Below are 19,556 nucleotides of genomic sequence, written 5' to 3' on the forward strand. Positions count from 1 at the left end.
CCTTAAATGCTAGTATACATACGGGCCATCTCCGCCTGGCGAGTTGGTGCTTACAATCTCGACCCACCATCAGTTAGGACCCAGATCCCCCCCGTCCCATGCAAAGTACCCACATGATGGATGCATCAGAAACCCGCCACCACCTATCGAGGCTTGGACGAGTCTGTTTATAAGTTCCGAGTGATGGAGAGACGTCGAGGAACAGGTGACTCTATCTTCTAAGCCTCGGAGATGCTGTGAGGTTCATTTCCTTCACCAGGAAGTGACGAAGGAATACTTCAATACTTATGTCAGTGTCATTGTGCATCTGTCTCTATTGTAACAGCACACGAAAGACTGCACGGCTGTGAGTTTACAGCATATCGTCCTGTGTGATACGGTCACGACACAAGTTGACTGTGATGTTATGACAAGACATTGACTGTCATGCCTAGACCACAATACGTGCACTGTACACAAGTCGACGTGAACAATGGTTGACCACACAAGTTCTCCTACATCCCCACCATTGATTTGTGAGGCTATGGGACACCATGTTACCTTCTAACAACCACCCAGCATACTTCATGACTCCCTCCCCTCATTAATCAAAGATGTTATCTCGCCATACCCCGTTAGAGAGAAAATTGCCTAGTCATACCCTTCGGAAATAAAAAAAAAAAGATACATTGTCTTTCTTCAACCAAATTCCTCTTGAGTAATTCCCTCATGTGATTCATATGCATGAAACGTCTCTCGATAAAAAAAAACAAAAGTTTTGGGACATAAGTCTGGAACTCTGGCCTCACAGGCTTTCCAGAACCAGTTCGAGGGACCCAGTGTTTACTGCAGGACCAATGTCCCCAATCCAGGCCTGGACAGTGGGATTCCCATGGGATCAAGGCACGTCAGGACGGATCCCTGGGAAGATACCAGCCTCTTACACTCCAGCCAACACACATTCAACACAACCCTGAATTATGTCCTGACCTGTACAGGAACTGGAAAGCGGACGTTCAACACACGAGATCTGCTGACAGCGTCTGCCAAGAACCTTCAAGGTCAGGGGAGGAGGGATGCTGTGGCGAGAGGAGCTAGCTGGCTTGTCAGCAGCGTCACTCAGGGTCCTCACGAGACGGTATTAATGATGGTTGAGGGGCTTCGAGACGGCCCCCAGAGCAGAGGGTGGATTAAGAACGTTGCCCCGGAGATGCAGAGATGATAGAGAAAGTTCCCCTAGAGTGAGGGAGAACGAGAGAACGTTCTCCAGAGTGAGATGGGGAGTAGTGAGTGTTCTCTTAGAGACAGGGAGTATATGGGGGAGAAGGGGGTCCCTAAGCCCCATATGGGCCCACCTGTGTCGATGTATTGTACCCCCCACCACACAACACCCACGACATTAACAACTGCACCAATAAAAAAAAAAAAGGGAAGGTTTTATGGTCAGTAATCATGTAAATTGACAAGACCTTCCGCGGGTGGGAGGCCGTCAGGTGGTGAGTGAACTCCCTTGGTGACACGCTTGTCGTCAGAAGTGCTCGTGTGGCCTCCACCGACCCTGCCAGGCCGGACCTCCTCCGTCACTCATTAGGGCCCCGCCCCCAGCCCAGCCATCCCTGGCCAGGCTACCCTCACTCATCAGGGTCCGGGGCCGTCCTTTGGCCAAACCGGCGTCGCACACAAGGTCAAACCTGGCCATCAATTTGACTCTTCAAAGGACAGGTCATCGCACCGAAAGGAGGGAATCCATCGTGCCCCAAAGGTCGTACTGTCATGCTCAAACTATCAATAAGAATACTTAATAAGCATCTCGGGTCATTAGGCCTGGTCTATGTACCCACACTGACCTATTCCTAGCCAAGAGGAAGGCCCCTGGACCCCAGTAGCTAAGAAGACGGCCCCTGTAACCCATGAGAGAGAGAGAGAGAGAGAGAGAGAGAGAGAGAGAGAGAGAGAGAGAGAGAGAGAGAGAGAGAGAGAGAGAGAGAGAGAGCCCTCTCCTAGCCAGAGCATCTAAGCACCGTCTGTGTTATTTTCAACTGTCATCCAACAGTCACTCTCGTTTTCCCTTGTGTTTTTTTTTCTTCTTCGTTCTTGACAACCGCCTAGAGTCATCGCTCCTTTGATACTTTTCCACTACTTTTTCGCCACACTTTTCCTTTCGTCCGCATCGACATATCTCGTGTATTCTTGGAACAAGGAGTTTCTCTTTGAATTAAGTGCTTTCTTACAACCTTCGTTGATCTTAGTAGCTAGATCAGTTTTTTTATGTGTTTAATGTGTTCTTGTTAAACGAGTCTATGTTAAGAGCAATGGAGCGTCGACCTCAGCGGCAGACACACTTTGTACCGTCGACCTCAGCGGCAGGTGCACCCTGTACAGTCGACATCAGCGGAAGACACACACTCTCTCTCTACACTCGACCTCAGGTGGACTATATAAGGGCGGGAGGGGGAGCAGTGGAGTGGGTGCAAGCTGACCAGGCCAACTCTGGTGCGTACTTTCACTCATTGTTCTTACTTTTACTCGCTCTCCCCACTCTGGAGCAACGTCCGCTCCCTCTCCCCACTCTGGAGCAACGTCCGCTCCCTCTCCCCACTCTGGAGCAACGTCCGCTCCCTCTCCCCACTCTGGAGCAACGTCCGCTCCCTCTCCCCACTCTGGAGCAACGTCCGCTCCCTCTCCCCACTCTGGAGCAACGTCCGCTCCCTCTCCCCACTCTGGAGCAACGTCCGCTCCCTCTCCCCACTCTGGAGCAACGTCCGCTCCCTCTCCCCACACTGGAGCAACGTCCGCTCCCTCTCCCCACTCTGGAGCAACGTCCGCTCCCTCTCCCCACTCTGGAGCAACGTCCGCTCCCTCTCCCCACTCTGGAGCAACGTCCGCTCCCTCTCCCCTCACTCTAGGGGAAGGCTCAACTCGTTCTTCCTCACTCTGGGGGAACGCCGCTCCACCTCGCTTCCCCTACACTCTGGGGGGAATGCTCAGTCACTCCCCTTCACTCTGGGGGCACGAGATCCCCTACATACACAAAAGGATTCTTGTTATTTAATGAACTATATCCTCTCTCTCTCTCTCTCTCTCTCTCTCTCTCTCTCTCTCTCTCTCTCTCTCTCTCATACAGACATTCCAAAGTAATTTCCACCAAAAAATCAGACCCCCCATATGCTCCCCCGACCTCCATACTCCCCTTCCTGAAAAATATTGGACCAGGTTTTTCATCTAGGAACAAAAATACTTTCATTTTAACTCAAACAAGTTATCGAAGGTTTAATCTTTAAGTCATTTTAACATTTCCATCTTCATCAAGTCTTCCTGCCTCTGGTGGCGTCTACACTAAGGAAACGGGTAAGGCAAGGCAAGACAAGGTTAGGTAAGGTAAGGTAAGGTAAGGTAAGGTAAGGTAAGGTAAGGTAAGGTAAGGTAAGGCAAGGCAAGGTCAGCATAAGACATTGAACACCTCTTTCTTTTCTTTCCTTCTTACCTTAAGCTTCGACGAGTATTCCCATCACTGTCATATCCTGGGATCGTCCAGAGTTAACACATATAATGACGAACATGAGAATCACCAACACCTCAGCCATAACTTTCACATCTGGCAAAAGCAAAAAAAGGAAAATGTGCTGCACGTCGAAATGTAATCAATTATCTTTAGTTACCTTTTTCTACAACGTCTGTGTGTGTGTGTGTGTGTGTGTGTGTGTGTGTGTGTGTGTGTGTGTGCAGTCATCCTGAAAGTCCTTTATTCCTGCCAGGTGATCCATCCTTCCTCTTCCTGGTACCTCATCAACCCCCCACATGACTGACCAGGGACCAGATAAGTGCATATTAGGAACCAGTTAACTGCATACTGGCCACCTGGAGAGGTAGAACACACACACACACACACGTATACACAAACGTACCCAGAGTCCCACTCTATACATTATCTATCGTTATCTCTGTCTAACCCTCGTCACTGGCCAAGGTACTTACCGCAACCGTAGAGCCACGATGCCGGAACCCTGAAACAAGCACAAGGGTGGTTAGCCTGATCACCCAATCATCTTAATGAGATGGCGGGCCTTCCTGGTGAAGAGGAAATAAAGAAAATGTACTTTTAGTGTTATCTTGGGTGTGGAGAGGCTGGCAGGGGAGGAGGCTGTTATCTTCATCTTACTGGTGACATTAAGATAATGACACGATCTTACACCCAGGAAAATCCTTTCTAAGTTAAAGAACTAAGAGCCATACGTTTTCTATTTCATATATATATATATATATATATATATATATATATATATATATATATATATATATATATATATATATATATATATATATAGTGAATACTTATTATATAATCTATACATATAATCCTTAATATAAAACACATAATAACCACATTTCTTAAATGCATTTATCATACAAAACAAGTAATAACAGTACAGTGTATCATATGTTATTGGGACGGGTCTCCGGAAGAACAAGGGACTTATGTTTCATTTCTACATTCCCAAAAGACCTCTTTATATACTGTTACATGGGAAGGTGTTTGGCCTCGGGAGAAAGTTGCCCTCTGCCCCCTCAGCTGTGGCTGCGAGGTCAAATGGGGTCGTCTTGGTGAAATTTGGTATGACCCTGAATGGCCTAAACTCACAACCGTAGCTTTGTGTGACCCCGGAGACCATAAAGTCACAGTCATAAAACTTATAATCATAACCTCGTATGACCACCAGAGAACCTAGGCTCACAACCATATCCTTGCATGACCCCCAGAGAACTTATCGTCCAAGTCATAACCTTGCATGACCTCAGGAGAGCCTTTCTATCCAACTAGCTGACAGAGAGTGTAACTGACCACAATACTGAACCATCTGCTACTCAACTCTCTTCCTCTTCCTTCCTTCTAGACACTCTTCCCTTCCTTCAGAGGGTGAAACTGACAACAATATTGAACCATCTGCTACTCAACTCTCTTCCTCTTCCTTCCTTCTGTACACTCTTCCCTTCCTTCCCACCTTTCCCTTCCTTCTTTCCATCCTGCTTAACTCATTCTCTCGCCAACATGATCTCAAGCAACTAAAGAATAATCTCCCCAAAACCCGAGGCAGATTCTCTCCCCAAGGCTCCAAGGGCAGGAGCACAGAACACCAGCTGACATAAATGCCACCCCGACCAAACAGAACATCCACAAAACATTGTTAAATAGGTTTGGAAACCACTTATAGAGAACAGTGAACCTTTAAATCAGCTACCACCACTTACGCTTCAGACTGACTGGATAATAAGAATACATAATGGAAATATATACGTCTTGGATAAGATCTTGGAATGAATACTTTGGCTGACCTGCCTCACATCGTCTGCATGCCAGGCTGGCCAGGAGGAGACATCCTCTCCTACCAACCTCCCTACCCACTCGTAAGGCTGGAGTTATCTGCGTGTGATGATACCTCCACTCGAGGATGAAACGCTAATTGTCAGATTACGTTCGAGTTGGATTCATGGAAGAGTGAAATATCAACTTCACGACTAAAGGCAGTTGAACGAGCTGGCGAAGATGATCATCATCATTACAGCCCACGGACATCTCGTCGCCCCCTGTATGCCACATCACTCCAATCCGTTCTATCCTATGCACGCGCCTCACCCTCCTGCATGTTCAGGCCCCGACTGATTAAAACAAAAATCAGTTTTAAAATCCACATTTATCTAAACAAACATAAACAAAACATATTTTTCATGAGGAATGACGGACCCCCATTCTCTCACGACTTGTTTCAAGTCCTTGTTGTGTCCTTCGGCGCAACGCTACACCGGTTCGTTCCGTCCAGACCACAGCTATGGAAAGGAACACCGCCACCTGAGCCGCTGGTCCGCATGCGATCGACGGACCCTCCTCCAACCCTCCACACCCACTTCCCTGCGGTCTAGAAGCTCCTTAGGATATCCTCGAGTCCTGCAAGCAATCACAGTGACTCCTTCATATCATCAGCGGATCCCCAAAGGCGATGGACAGATCCTACTTACAAGTTAAATGGTCCTACTTCCACTCGGCGGCCATTGCATGCGGTCGACGGGTGCCGAATGCGGTCGGAGGGCGTCGCATGCGGTTAACACGCAAACCCCCATCTGGTTGCAGGATCCCGCAAAACCCTCACCAGACACAAAAATTGGCTTTTAAAATCCGTGGTTAGTATTCACAGTCATTTTCGTCCTTAAACAACCCTTCGCTAACGTCTATGTCTCAGTCTATGATATGTGGGGGGGTTCGAACCCTAATGAATATACTTCCTTTCACCAGCTCATCTCGTCTCATCAACAACTTCCCCTAAAACTCGACATGAAGTTTTCTCCTTCGCCATAGTTTATGGACGTTTTCTGCCTGTATGAATAAAATCTGGATGGCTAAGAAAAGGTTTGCTAGACGCAATACTGACGCTTAGAAAAACACGAACGTGCTAGTGTGTGTATGTATATGGTAACTAGTGTGTGTGTGTGTGTGTGTGTGTGTGTGAATGCACATGTATAAGTGTATCACTGCATACATTCGAGCACGTCTACACACACACACAAAAGTAAACACACTTTGGACAACTGTTTTGTTCCACTCTGTCGAGACGACGAAGCCTTATAGACCAAGACAAGGGCACATGATCTTCATTCTTTCTTACCCTGAACGACGAAAATTCGTTTTTGAACGAGACACACTGAGCTAAAAACCTTTTTTTTCCCTTTGACGACATCACAGAACTGTGTAGAAGACTGGCAACCCCGTGATGTGACGTGCGAATAACAAGATGGTAGCCAGGTTAATTGTGGCCTCAGTAATGCCACCAAGGTTGAAACAAGCAGAGGGTCATATCATATTTTTCCCCCTAAGACACGCGACGTCAGTCGTGTACAGAGAGAGAGAGAGAGAGAGAGAGAGAGAGAGAGAGAGAGAGAGAGAGAGAGAGAGAGAGAGAGAGAGAGAGCATTTGAAGCAGCATCTCGGACGGAGGGGGATTAGCGTGACCGCTGGTGTTGCTGGGTGCTGGCGGCTCCCTGATCCTACCGCCCGGTATTACCTACCACCTGACCACCACTGGCTGGCCCGGGGAACACCTCCTCCTCCTGCCCACTCAGAAGGGGCACGCCTGTACCTGCCCACTCAGAAGGGGCACGCCTCTACCTGCCCACTCAGAAGGGGCACGCCTCTACCTGCCCACTCAGAAGGGGCACAACTCTACCTGCCCACTCAGAAGGGGCACAACTCTACCTGGCCACTCAGAAGGGGTACGCCTCTACCTGCCCACTCAGAAGGGGCACGCCTCTACCTAGCCCACTCAGAAGGGGCACAACTCTACCTGGCCACTCAGGACATGGCCAGGCAGCAGCAGAGGTCCGGGCCTTCATCAGGACAACGGTCACACCAGTTCGCCAAAGGTCAATAAACATCTCTCCGCACACGACGAGAGAGAGAGAGGAAGCAAGGAAACAAACACAGCAAGACCTAAACGAGGAAAAAGCCAATGATATCAACAACAGCAACAACAACAGTGGACGTCCCACACGTGTTTGTATACGTCTGATGCAGCCGACCCACCCGGCGTACACACACACACACACACACACACACACACACACACACACACAGGGTCTCCTACTCCTACGTCGAGTTGCACAAAGGCAAGAAAACCTGTTCTGTTGCTCCGGGCGGGAGGTGCTGTGGCTGCTGCCTGGGCGGTGACGGCTGTGGGAGGCGCTGGGGATGCAGAAGCAGCATCTCCCTCCCTGAGCCTACCAGGGAGAAGGAGGAAGGGAGGAGAGTGGGTAATGCGAGGCTTGGTGGGCTAGGGAGGGAATAGCGAGGGAGTGAGGACGTTGGAATTGGCCCCTTTGGTCATGCTGAGAAAAGGGGTGGAAAGGATGAGGTGCTGAGGATACTGCAGCTGAGGAGTGAACTTACTACGAGAGGAAAAGGGTAATGAAACGGGAAGGGAGGTATGCTGAGGAGGTAGAGGAGTTCGCTCCAGGGAGGGATGGTCTGTGGGATGCAAGCTTGCCCCTGGGCCTGCTTGGGAGGGGTGATAGAAGTGGCTGGGATTCGTCTCTGGGACTGCTGAGAAGATGGGATAAAGCCCTGAGGATGCTGAGGCTCGCTCCTGAGGTCACTGAGGAGAGAGAGAGAGAGAGAGAGAGAGAGAGAGAGAGAGAGAGAGAGAGAGAGAGAGAGAGAGAGATGAGAGTCGGTGAGGAACCCGAGGTTGGGTTCCTGAAATGCCGTATGGAAGGGAAGGAAAGAGGGAACGAAGAGGCGAGGACTTGCACCTGAGGCCGCCACAGAGGAGAGAGAGTGTGGGGAGAGGTAGTTAACAGACAACAGAGGGCAGCAACCTCTCAAATCCGTGAGTCGGAGATCCGGCCGTGGGAAGAGGCGTGCAGGACCCGACGCTTCCGAAGGAGAGTGAAGCCGTGAAACTAACATCAGAAACGTGTGGCAGACGTCAAGGGGAGAATCCAACAACAACAAAGAGGGGGGGCGTGTTCGCGTTCCTGCACGAACACTTCTGAAGGATGACTTAAAGAAGACATTTACTCTCCAGTACCAAAACGCTAATTGTACATTTATGTATCTTACACGACCACATACAAATACAGTCTTGCATTTATGTATCTTACAAGACCACATACAAATACAGTCTTGCAATCTTACAATCCGTGAGACAGTTGTACACGGGAAGGACATGTAACATGAGACCTGATGTTCCATAACGAGCTGTCTCCTGACTTAGTTAAGACCGTAAATCCTCATAAATTAAACCCAAAGTAATATAACTTTCACATGAAGGTTTATTCTGGCTGGTTCTCATGGAGGAAGTTCCATGGGATGTTCATGCAACTTCCGGAAGTTATCCAATAGACGGCGTAGCTCAGATGTAAACATTTACGAGATGTAGGAAGAAGTTAGGTAATCTTTTATATATTCTGAGGATTACTAAGGTAAAGTGTTGGGATCTTAGGAGATACACTGGTGAGATGCCCCACATTATGTCCTCGTATATAAAAGAATAAGAACTCCTAACCTAGAGCGAGGCAGCGACATGCATACCCAGGAATTTATTCGTCCTTAAGTTTGCAGAATTAAGTGTTGCACTCGACGGCACTTTTTAACTGAGGAGGCGATTAAGATGATGCACTCGAGAACTTCCAAAAGTTCATACTCCAAGCACACAAGCAGAGGAGAGTGAGTGTGAAGACCTCGCCTCTAATTAGCAGCCTTGAACATAAAACCTGACACGAAGTCTGTCACGTCCAACAATGTGATCAAGTGACTGGCGATCAGGCAACCAGTATTAATCATATCATCAATGTTTGACTTGAAGACGCCGACGTTTGATCATCACCTCCCTCCCACAGACGTGAAGGAGTAGGTTTTTATATCGAAATTCAAGTCTAAGCGAACTGTACGACTGTCTTATGACTCTGAACTCTAGTTAGCTTTCAGAGCTTTGCCACAACCCTGGTCCAGAGACATTGTACTTTCGGTGTATGGCATCTTATCACTCGTTAAAGGCGACTGCCAAAGTATGATTTACTCTACATTCATCCATAGAATATAATGTTTTGGGAACATATTTATATGTCTTTTTTTACACTTTTCCTTGACTTTTCATCTACCACTTGACAAAGATTTCGAAGGACTTGACGACAGGTAAAACGGGAGTTATCAAGAGGTCTTGTTCGCCCCCACCCCAACACTTTCAGACGCTCATTTGGCACTGGTGGTAGTGTTGAGAGCGGTAGGACTCTACACTGACACACATACGGGACTCTACCAGAGTTCTGATCCTTTATGGACACCATCGGTAGTGAGGAAAGAAGCGGAACTCGACACTGCATACGTATACTTGTAAACACACTCGAGAGGAACAGGGGAGACCCCCACTCACGGGAGGAAGTGGTCACTAAATCTTACGACGAAGCACTTACGGGCGGCAGATCGACGCAGGTGTGTATTGACCTTCGAAGGGAAGTAAGTGGTTAGGGCCGTTCTACGCTGCATGTGACGAGGAGAGGAGAAAAACAAAAAAAGGATATGTTTTGTAGCACAAGGATCTATGACGGTTTTCCAGCGGGGGTTTTGTGATTCTAGGCAAATAAAGCAACACAGAAACACTTAAAGCAACCCATCTGTCGATATGCCACATTCCTCAGAGGTGAGAGCAATACATGTCTTTGATGGAGGACGTTGTCAGCCCCAAAGAGATGGGGCGCTGAATGCTACTGATATACAGGGAATACATAGATATTTTCACTAGGCATAGTGCATGAACTGATGGCATACATATATTACACAACGAACGTTCAGACGTAACGTTCACACGTAACATTCACAAGAAGCATTCAGACGTAGCGTTCAGACGTAGCGTTCAGACGTAGCGTTCAGACGTAGCGTTCAGAGGTGACATTCAGACGTAGCGGTCAGACGTAGCGTTCAGACGAAGCATTCAGACGTAACGTTCAGACGTAACGTTCAGAGGTGACATTCAGACGTAGCGTTCAGACGTTAGGTCTGTGGAACTTTTAGTTTCTACACATTACGACAACGCTAAGATCCTCCTATTCATATAAGTCTTTGCTCAGACTCAGGGTTGGGGGGGAGGGAGACGCCGGCCTTCCTCGAGTCTGATGGAATATACAAGTCTTCATTTACATGATAAAGAGACTGTGTATCTAAAGTTCTGACGGCACCATAGCGCCATGTCGTTCCTGCATATACAGATGTAACCTGCTCCGGGGAAGGGGCGAGCTTGTCCGTTCCACCTCACATGGAGATGGAAATGACATTATACAGACGCCAGAAGGTGTCCCCCGAATTTCATTTACACTGTCAACATAAAATGTTTGATTAACTTTTACGACTCTCAGAAGACGACAATACTGCTGGCCAGTATGAGAGCCTTACAGCAAAATATATTCGATCTTAGGACGTAAATTGACAAGATCAAAACTACAAAGTGAAAAAGAATTGTTCAAGAGAAATACATCTTAAAGTGGCACTTGTCAAAAGCATAGGTAAATGAATTCAAAAGTTGTTGATATATAAGGTGACGAAATCACAATCTGTCCAACTCAGAGGTTGACGAATTAAAGCGATATCTCGTAACAATCGTCGTGTTTAATGGAGTCTGTCGTAAGGCTGCAAAGAGCGTAACGACGTCGTAATTCTAAGCTAAGATCCGTCGCACTGGTGCCTCTGAAAGTGTCTGCCTTGCTGAAGGCCGTAAAGTGTTCAGTAATTAAAGCTTTTAACCGTCAAATTGAACGCGATATTGTCTATCTCACGTCTTCTGAGGATGTAACACACCACACCAGACGAAATGGGTCATTATCAATTCAACCATGACGATAGTGTCAGATACACAGATATAAAGCTATTTTTTTTCTCCCAAGTCATAAGAGGCAAACCACAGCAGACTGAGGAAAGTTTCCAAACCTTATCAACCATCTCTCGCACTGTCTTCGGTATCAATTCTGTCCGAGAGACGTAAAAGTAAAATAAAACAGTCATGCCTTCGCTGGATTGAATGATTACAGAAAATGAAAAGACGACCACATAAATCTATCCATCCACATCGTCTCTCCATTTCCCCCATACATTAAAGAGTCCTACATTACCCAGCACTTTCATCACTGGGTCTAGAATGACCTCGTAAACCTTCTGCAGGCCAGCTATAAAGCAAAATGAAGCTCTCGGCTCAGACACTGGAACGTTAGCTTCATATATCCATCTCTTTTTTGGAAAATTGTCATATCGTGGTGGTTGGCCTTCGACCAGCACCACTGTATGGGGGTGTAGTGTTGCTATCATTGGGCTGTTCTCGTACGGAAGAGATACGTCGAGCGGCTGTAAGAGACCACGAGGACGAGCGGCTCGCAGAGACCACGAGACAGTGAGGTACACTGACCCATGTCTCTTCGCCTCCCTCCCGACGGGGGCGATCCTCAACTGGCCTGCCCTCCTCCAGGCCACATGCATCCAGCTTTCTCCTCTTCGCCCTCTTCCTCTCCACTTTCTCTCCTGCGACGCACAAAAGCGCGGGATGAAAGTGGGTGACGCAGCGGCATCCCTGGAAGTCCAGCCAGAACGTAATCAACCAAAACCTCCTGGAATTCTGGAACTTTATCGCACGCTGGAACGACGCTGTGGACAATCCTCCAGATATGAAAGTCTCGAAGGATTTTTGGAAAGTCGGGCTGATATTTTCCATTTCCAACCTCCCCCTCCTCCCCCACCCCCTTTTCATTGTTCAATGGCGAACGAATGAATCAGAAAACCTATGATGCTGGTGTAGGGAAGTCGAGAGTGACTTGGTGGGCGTTGGGATTTGCAAAGGAGCTGGGTGACGGGTGGATGAGTATAAAGATGTGACCAGATGAACGTAGACTTGAAAAGATGGATGTATACACATAATCAGACGGATGTACAAATGAAAAGATGGGCGTAGGTATGAAAAGATGTGTGTAGTGACGGACAGATAGTGCAAATCAGAGCAGTGGAGGTACACGTGTGAAGAGGAGGGTGTAAATACAAGCAGAGACACCCATGTGTGCAGGAGGGGTACATATGTGAATAGACAGGGTACATGTTTGAGTAGGTGGCGCATGCGGGAACAGGATAGATGTACTGTTGAGGGCTTGGGACGCAGGTGGTAACAGATGAGGAGTGGTGGACTGCACGTATCGAGTGGCGAAAGGTGAGGAAGATTGCGGAAGGAGAAGGTCGGGCAAAGAGAGATCTGAGGGACGTGTGAAGAGCAGGTATAAGGTGTGTGTGTGTGTGTGTGTGTGTGTGTGTGTGTGTGTGTGTGTGTGTGTGTGTGTGTGTGTGTCGCAGGTAGACTGGCGAGGAGGAGGTTAAGGACCTGAAGGTGTTAAGCGAAGGAGGAGGAGGAGGAGGAGGAGGAGGAGTTGGCGTGTAGAGAGGGCCGGGGGAGGGAGGGCGAGATAAGGAGGAGGGGGCGTGACCTCCCGACCGGACGCCACGGACCATCACAGAGACTCCACAGCACCCTCCCCCCCCTCACATTCCCTCCGCTCCCTAGCTGCCCGCATCACACACTTCTAACCACACACACACACACACACACACACACACACACACACACACACACACACACACGCTCTCTACTAACCACGCGCTCTACCAGCCAAACCACCCACACACAAACCCTCTACCAACCACGACACACTCACACGCTACCAACCACATCACCCACGCACTATACACCAACTACACACCTCTGACTACCTCCCACCTGTAGTTTTCAGAAATACACACACACACACACACACACACACACTGCAACGCCACCACTACCCGCATCCATCAACCGCAGTTTATCTCTCTAAATTTACGAGATCTGTCACGCACAATATATACAATTGTGGCGAAGAACGTCATATTTGGAGGGACAGTACGAGAGTGTTGGTAACACCGATGGAAACCCGACGTTCATCCTTCTTCTGATACAAATAATGCTCTTTTTTTGGGAGGGGAACGATTTCTTGCACTGCAATACACTACAGGATTGGCAAGTCTTCTTCACAATATAACGTGAGTACAACAGTTGACTGACTCAAATCAGGCTATAGGAGAAGGACATGTGTCTCTCTAGAGTTTGTGTCATTACCTATTTGTACGGTACTGGGAGACAGTTTTACAATCGTGGATCCCCATCTCTTGGACACTCTCTATCATCATACAAGCCTTTCCAGCTTCTGTATACCGTCTGCATTGTGTGTGTGTGTGTGTGTGTGTGTGTGTGTGTGTGTGTGTGTGTGTGTCAGGACGACCACAGAGGACCTCTCTTTCATTAAAGTTCTCAATGTATTTCCAGTCCTCCTTCCTCTCTTCATGCAGCTCCCAACGTCTTCCATCCCACTGACAACCCACAATACCTTACTCCTTTTAGATGCACATGATTACACTGGGGGAACACACGGGACAATTATGGCACAGGGTGGAAGCTCTTGTGAAGAAGACGAATAAAGTAATAGGACCTCAAAGTCAGCCGCTGTTTGTGTCATTGTTCCACTATTTAAAAGATGTGATTTACATGATCTACAATCAGCGTTAGGTTGCTTTGGCAAACGCGAGCATCGCACGTGTGGACAGCGTATCTTCGCGAGCTTATGAGTCAAATGGGGACGGCCTCCTGTCATGCTATAACGATGGACAGACGGCAGAATGGACGGGTGGATGGAAGACAGAGGGAGGGAGGGAGGAAGGACGGACGGGGAAGACAGGTAAGAGATCCACAGGAGGACGAATAAAAGGGGACAGACGAAGGAGACGAGCTAAACAAAAGCAATACGTCACCATCACTACTACCACTACCACTACTACTACTACTATTACACCGTGAGAACATGAGAGCAAAGTTGTCTGTCGTCAACATACACAGATATTTATCTCCATCGCCGCCGCTGCTTGGGAGGAGGTCCTGCCACTTAGCATAAAAATAAACTTGTATGTATATTTACTTAACTCTTTATAGCCAGTGAGCATAACCACTGCCTCCGTTCTCTAACGATGATAACCACACACACACACACACACACACACACACACACACACACACACACACACAGAAGTGCCATACTATCTCACAACACACAGATAACTTTCCTCAACATCATACATGCAAGAAGACCCACTGGCCTCTCACACAGTAACCCCCCTGGTGCACCCATCTTCCACCCAGTCAAGGCACAACACACCTACACTACATCCAGAAAGCCATACTGTACACACAACACACTCAGGCAACTCCAGTGGAAACTTAAAACTACACCCAACACGCCACATTATACCCAGCTAAACCCATGGCCTCGACACCTCAGTGGTAAGGCAACAGCAGCCGGGTAGAACCGGGGCGGAGCAGGCCCAGAGTTCAATATCCACAGCCGACTCCCACACCCCGAGTTCCTCCACTCCCTCCTGCAACCCTAGACCTGTGCAAGCACCTCACAACCTCACAATATCCTTCCATCCTAAACAGCACCTTGTGGCCTACGCATCCCACGGATGAAGCAGTACACCTCAGCTGAAACATCACGCCACATCCAACACCGCCTCTCATCTGTTACACATCTTTTCCTAAAATCTACTTAGAGAGTTGTCCCTCCCTGGCTTATCCTACGGCCTCGTTCAGTTGCAGTGGGGGATTCTAGGAGGGAACCAGATTGCCTCAGTGGATCCTGAACTGATGAAGGTTGTCCTCATTTGAGCTACGGTGGCCCCCAGGTGATCTTGATGGTTATATGTTAAGCTAGGTGGCCCTCAGGTGAAGCTCTGTGGCCTCCCGTGATCTTAGGTGGCCTAGAGGTGAATCTGTGTGGCCTAATGTAATTCCTCTCCGTCAGGAGGGACGCGCCAACCGCATGGTCTCTCCACACCGGCTGTGTGGCATTACCCAGAGTAGACAATCCACCAGTGTAATCCAGATGGAAAACCTCGAGGTACACGATAGCCGGTGCGTGGGAACGAGGGAGGGGTTGGGTGGAGGAGGAGGAGGAGGAGGAGGAAGAGACGAGTGATGGAAGGCAAACATTGGAAGGACGGGGAAGGGGGGGGGGGATTGTGGATCCTTAGTGGGAGGAGAGAGGATCGGTGAAAGCTTGGGGAGCACAGGGGAAAGCCAGGCAGCAGGGGAAGTGATGTTGTACGATAAAATCTGCGGGATGAGGGCTGAGCGAGAGAAAGAGGTGCCGGGGGATGGGTGAGAGGGACGGAGAATGGCTGGAGGAGGGGTGCAAGAGCATTAAAAGCCTGGTGAACACTAAGGAGGAGACTAGAGAGGAAGGGAGTACGTAGGAAGGAAAGAGAGAGAGAAGTCATGGCCTTCACAGGGGAGGGGAGGAAAGAGGACAAGTTGTGGAAGGATACAGCGGAGGCGAGGAGAGTATAGAGGCTCTAGGATAGGAAAGGGGGGAGTGGGGAGTCATCTGATATGAGAGGGGTTGTAGGAGAGTGAAAAGGGTCAAGTGGTGGTCAGGTTGCCGGGTCGAGAACTAATTGCTCATAAAGGTCAGACACGTGACGTCGTGGGTGCGACCTGAGAGAGGGTGTTGACCTCACATCATTATCAGACCTGAAGGAAGGAGGACAGATGTGGGGAGGAAAGGTGTGTCCCCTGAGTGGGGACAACAGATGAGCCTCTTAACTGAAGGCGACAAACATGGCCTCCTAACTGGGGACGACAGACGTGGCTTCTAGCAGGGGGCGACATAGATGCCTCCTAAATGGGGAGGAGAGGTATGCTACCTCGCTGGAGGCGACATAGATGCCTCCTAAATGGGGAGGACAGATATGCTACCTCACTCGGGAAGACGCAGATGCCCCCTAAATGGGGAGGATAGATAAGCTACCTCACTGGGGGCGACATAGATGCCTCCTAAATGGGGAGGACAGATATGCTACCTCACTGGGCAAGACACAGACGCATCCTAACTGGGGAGGACAGATATGCTACCTCACTGGGGATGACAGACGTGCCTCCTAATAGGGTACTGCAGATGTGCCACCTCATCAACAATGCGATGAACCATCTATCTTTTTTTTTGATAGGAACTTGATCATAACTTCCTCCAACACCGAGGAACATATCAGGTCTTTGCTGCTTGTTCACAACGAGAACATACTGAGCTAAAACAACCCCTCTTCTTCGCCAGCTTTTTAGTGTCAGTTATCTCGTCCTAAATATAACGTCTGAATAACATAGCACAACAGGTCGACAGTATACAGGAAACATGAGTAAAAACTTGTTCGTGATACACACGTATATATCTTAGGTTCAGAATGGTGAATAAAGGTGTGAATAAGAGTCAGTGAGAATAAAGTGCTACAAAAGACATCAAGAAATGTTGATTAACATGAGAGGAGACCAGATGTCTATTTCTCTCCCCAAAGTGACTTCCTGAGGAGGCGAAAAAAAATTTCCCTCTAACCGAAGTGTCTGAGATCATTTCTCTGGATACAGATGTCTCCAAGTTGTGCCCCAAAGAAAGCAGGCAAGCGCACACACACACACACACACACACACACACACACACACACACACACATCTGTAAACAATGAGACGTCACTCTGTGGACTCTGAACCAACACCAGTATTCACCTTGGAACTCGTCAGGCCCCGGCCTAGGGCGTCTCGCTTCTGTAAACACAGTTCGAGACGAATACCACCAGGAGGCGCTAGCAAGGGGCGCCTCGAAACCCGCCAAAAGAGAACACGACACCCAACGATAATCAGTGACTGAGGGGGAGGCGCTGGGAGGCGAAGCAACTCGAAGCCCGCCAAAGACCACAGCAGCGCTCCCTGGTGTTGGGTTGTCAACAGATCAAGGGCGACGTAACCACAAAACTTTACCACTGATCCTGAAATCCCTTTTTCACTATATGTTCTACGCTTTCCTCCTCCTACTCCATCAGCTACCATGTACCCTTCACTCACACAACTGAACGAAGCGGTTCGTCTCTATACACTGAGACAAATGAAGCCTTTTCAACGAAGACTGAACAGTCATCATCCCCACAGAACGAAAAGGATCTAAACACCGAAATATCCTAATGCCATCTATGTACGCCATTCAGTGATCCAGTCTAAAGATGTTACCTGTGATAAAAACAGGAAATCTACCATACGAAAATGTATCCACATTGCTTATAACAAGTCGTAAAGGCTAGGGAAATAATTAAACACAATATCTTACCATAATTCATCTAGAAGATATCGTAATGACTTATAATTCAATCGTACCAAAGTTCCTCTACGATTAACGAGAATACAGTGAGGCATGAAAATCATACGCTGATCCAGTTCTAACTCAGAAACCTTATATCAATATAGACAACAACACACGTCCTATATCTCTCTCTCTCACACATCTCGTCATATGTTATATGGGGAGAACAAGAAACACTGTGGTGTCAGGGCTGACTAACGTTACCTCAGTTGAAGTACAACTACATCAATAGACTTATAACAATAATCCTCCATTGTAACTTAATCCTAACCTATAAATATATATAAAAACATACAACAGATATTCATAAATCCCAGCCAGATCCAGTGTTATTTACGGGGGCAGGTAATATTACAGATGAAATACAATGAGATAATATTTGCAGCTTTGGGAAGAAATATTAATTTCTAAGGGGAAACTTTCACGTGTGTTGTGTTATCCTTGTTACTCTACCAAGGGAAAAAATATTGTTAGTGGAAAGAAAAATATCTAAGCAACAGACTTCATAAGAAATATCTAAGTAAGGAGGCAAAAAAAAAGAAAATGTAATAGACTATCATTTCAAAGGAATTTTTTTTTTTAATGTAGTGTTTGACTCTTGTTGTTTTTCTGTCCAGTGTGCCATTACACCCTGACTGTCACGAAGAGTATAGACAACCCTATTGCATAAGACCCTGGCTGACATTAAGGGCGATGTGCTCCCTCGAATAACACTCTGGGTGACATTAAGGGTCCCATCCCTCCTGAAATAGATCCCCTGACTCACTCACACTTGAGGTAAGACGCTGACACTAGAAACCACGCGACCACATCCTTAGCATAAACACCAGGGAAAATTAAAACCACGAATCGAGAACAACTCCCACACTACTCCACCGCCAAGAGCAAGACCTCAAAAAAGAAAGGAACGAGGAAGGTACATATGTACAAGAGTCCCCCCTACCCTACCCTTCTTCAATTAACACACGACGCAGACAAAAAACGAGACACCGTGGTATTACGTCAGTACTTACGTCTCACAGAGCTACAGTCATTGTTGTAGAATCAAAGGAAACGACACACAAAGATGAGTCTCGTCCACCCGAGACCAAAGCCACGAAGATCAAAAAAAAAAAAAGGCTTGGGGGAGGTCAAGTGCCTCTGGGGAGAGAGAGAGAGAGAGAGAGAGAGAGAGAGAGAGAGAGAGAGAGAGAGAGAGGGAGAGCTACGGGACGTCTTGGGTGCCCCAGGCCGAGGGATGTGGCTCCAGCTGGTCTCGAAAATGTGTCCGAGGGGGGCCTCAAAAACCATGGCCTCAGACGACGTGGAAATGTACCTTCCGCCTTCCCTTGAGTTCTTGGGAGAAATAGAGCTGGACGCTCTAGAATCCATGGCCAAAAGAACCAACGAAACAGTCCTAAGAATCCCTTAAAACATACTCCTTAATGCCCTAAAACTATGGATTTGGACGACCACAAATCATGGCCCTGGACGACGAAGAAATAGAACACTGGAATCCTTTAAAATAACGCCCAGAATGCGAAACAAATAACGCCACAGATCCCCCACCCCAAAAAAAATCATGGCTACAGACACCTATGAAAACACAGATCCACGTAATCCCTCAAAACATGACCCTGGGTGACCTTAAAACATGTCACTGGAAGCCCCAAAACATCATGGTCCTAAACGACAGAGAAACGCAGTCCTGGAATATCTGGAAAGATAGTTCCAGGTGCCCAGGAGAGCACAGCCATGGATGTCTAAAAATCGTGGTCCCATACAACGAAAAAAAAACGTTGCCCCGAAATCCCTTTGAC

At 47.9% G+C, this 19,556-nt stretch overlaps 1 protein-coding gene across 4 annotated transcripts in view; it reads right to left on the minus strand.

Moving 5' to 3' along the window:
• Positions 1–19,556, minus strand: part of LOC139747641 (tetraspanin-1-like) — a 245,716-nt gene that overhangs the window by 193,623 nt on the left and 32,537 nt on the right. For 2 of the 4 annotated variants that reach the window (XM_071660147.1, XM_071660150.1), the window contains exon 2: positions 3,955–3,983. The exons of 1 other annotated variant lie outside the window; for it this stretch is intronic. The gene's annotated coding sequence lies outside the window, so the exon portion shown is untranslated. Of the gene's footprint in view, positions 1–3,954; positions 4,048–19,556 lie in introns of all 4 variants that reach the window. One more of the 4 variants, XM_071660148.1, reaches the window with a different exon arrangement.

The sequence above is a fragment of the Panulirus ornatus genome, chromosome 69 (assembly GCF_036320965.1).
Source record: "Panulirus ornatus isolate Po-2019 chromosome 69, ASM3632096v1, whole genome shotgun sequence".
Lineage (NCBI taxonomy): Eukaryota > Metazoa > Arthropoda > Malacostraca > Decapoda > Palinuridae > Panulirus > Panulirus ornatus.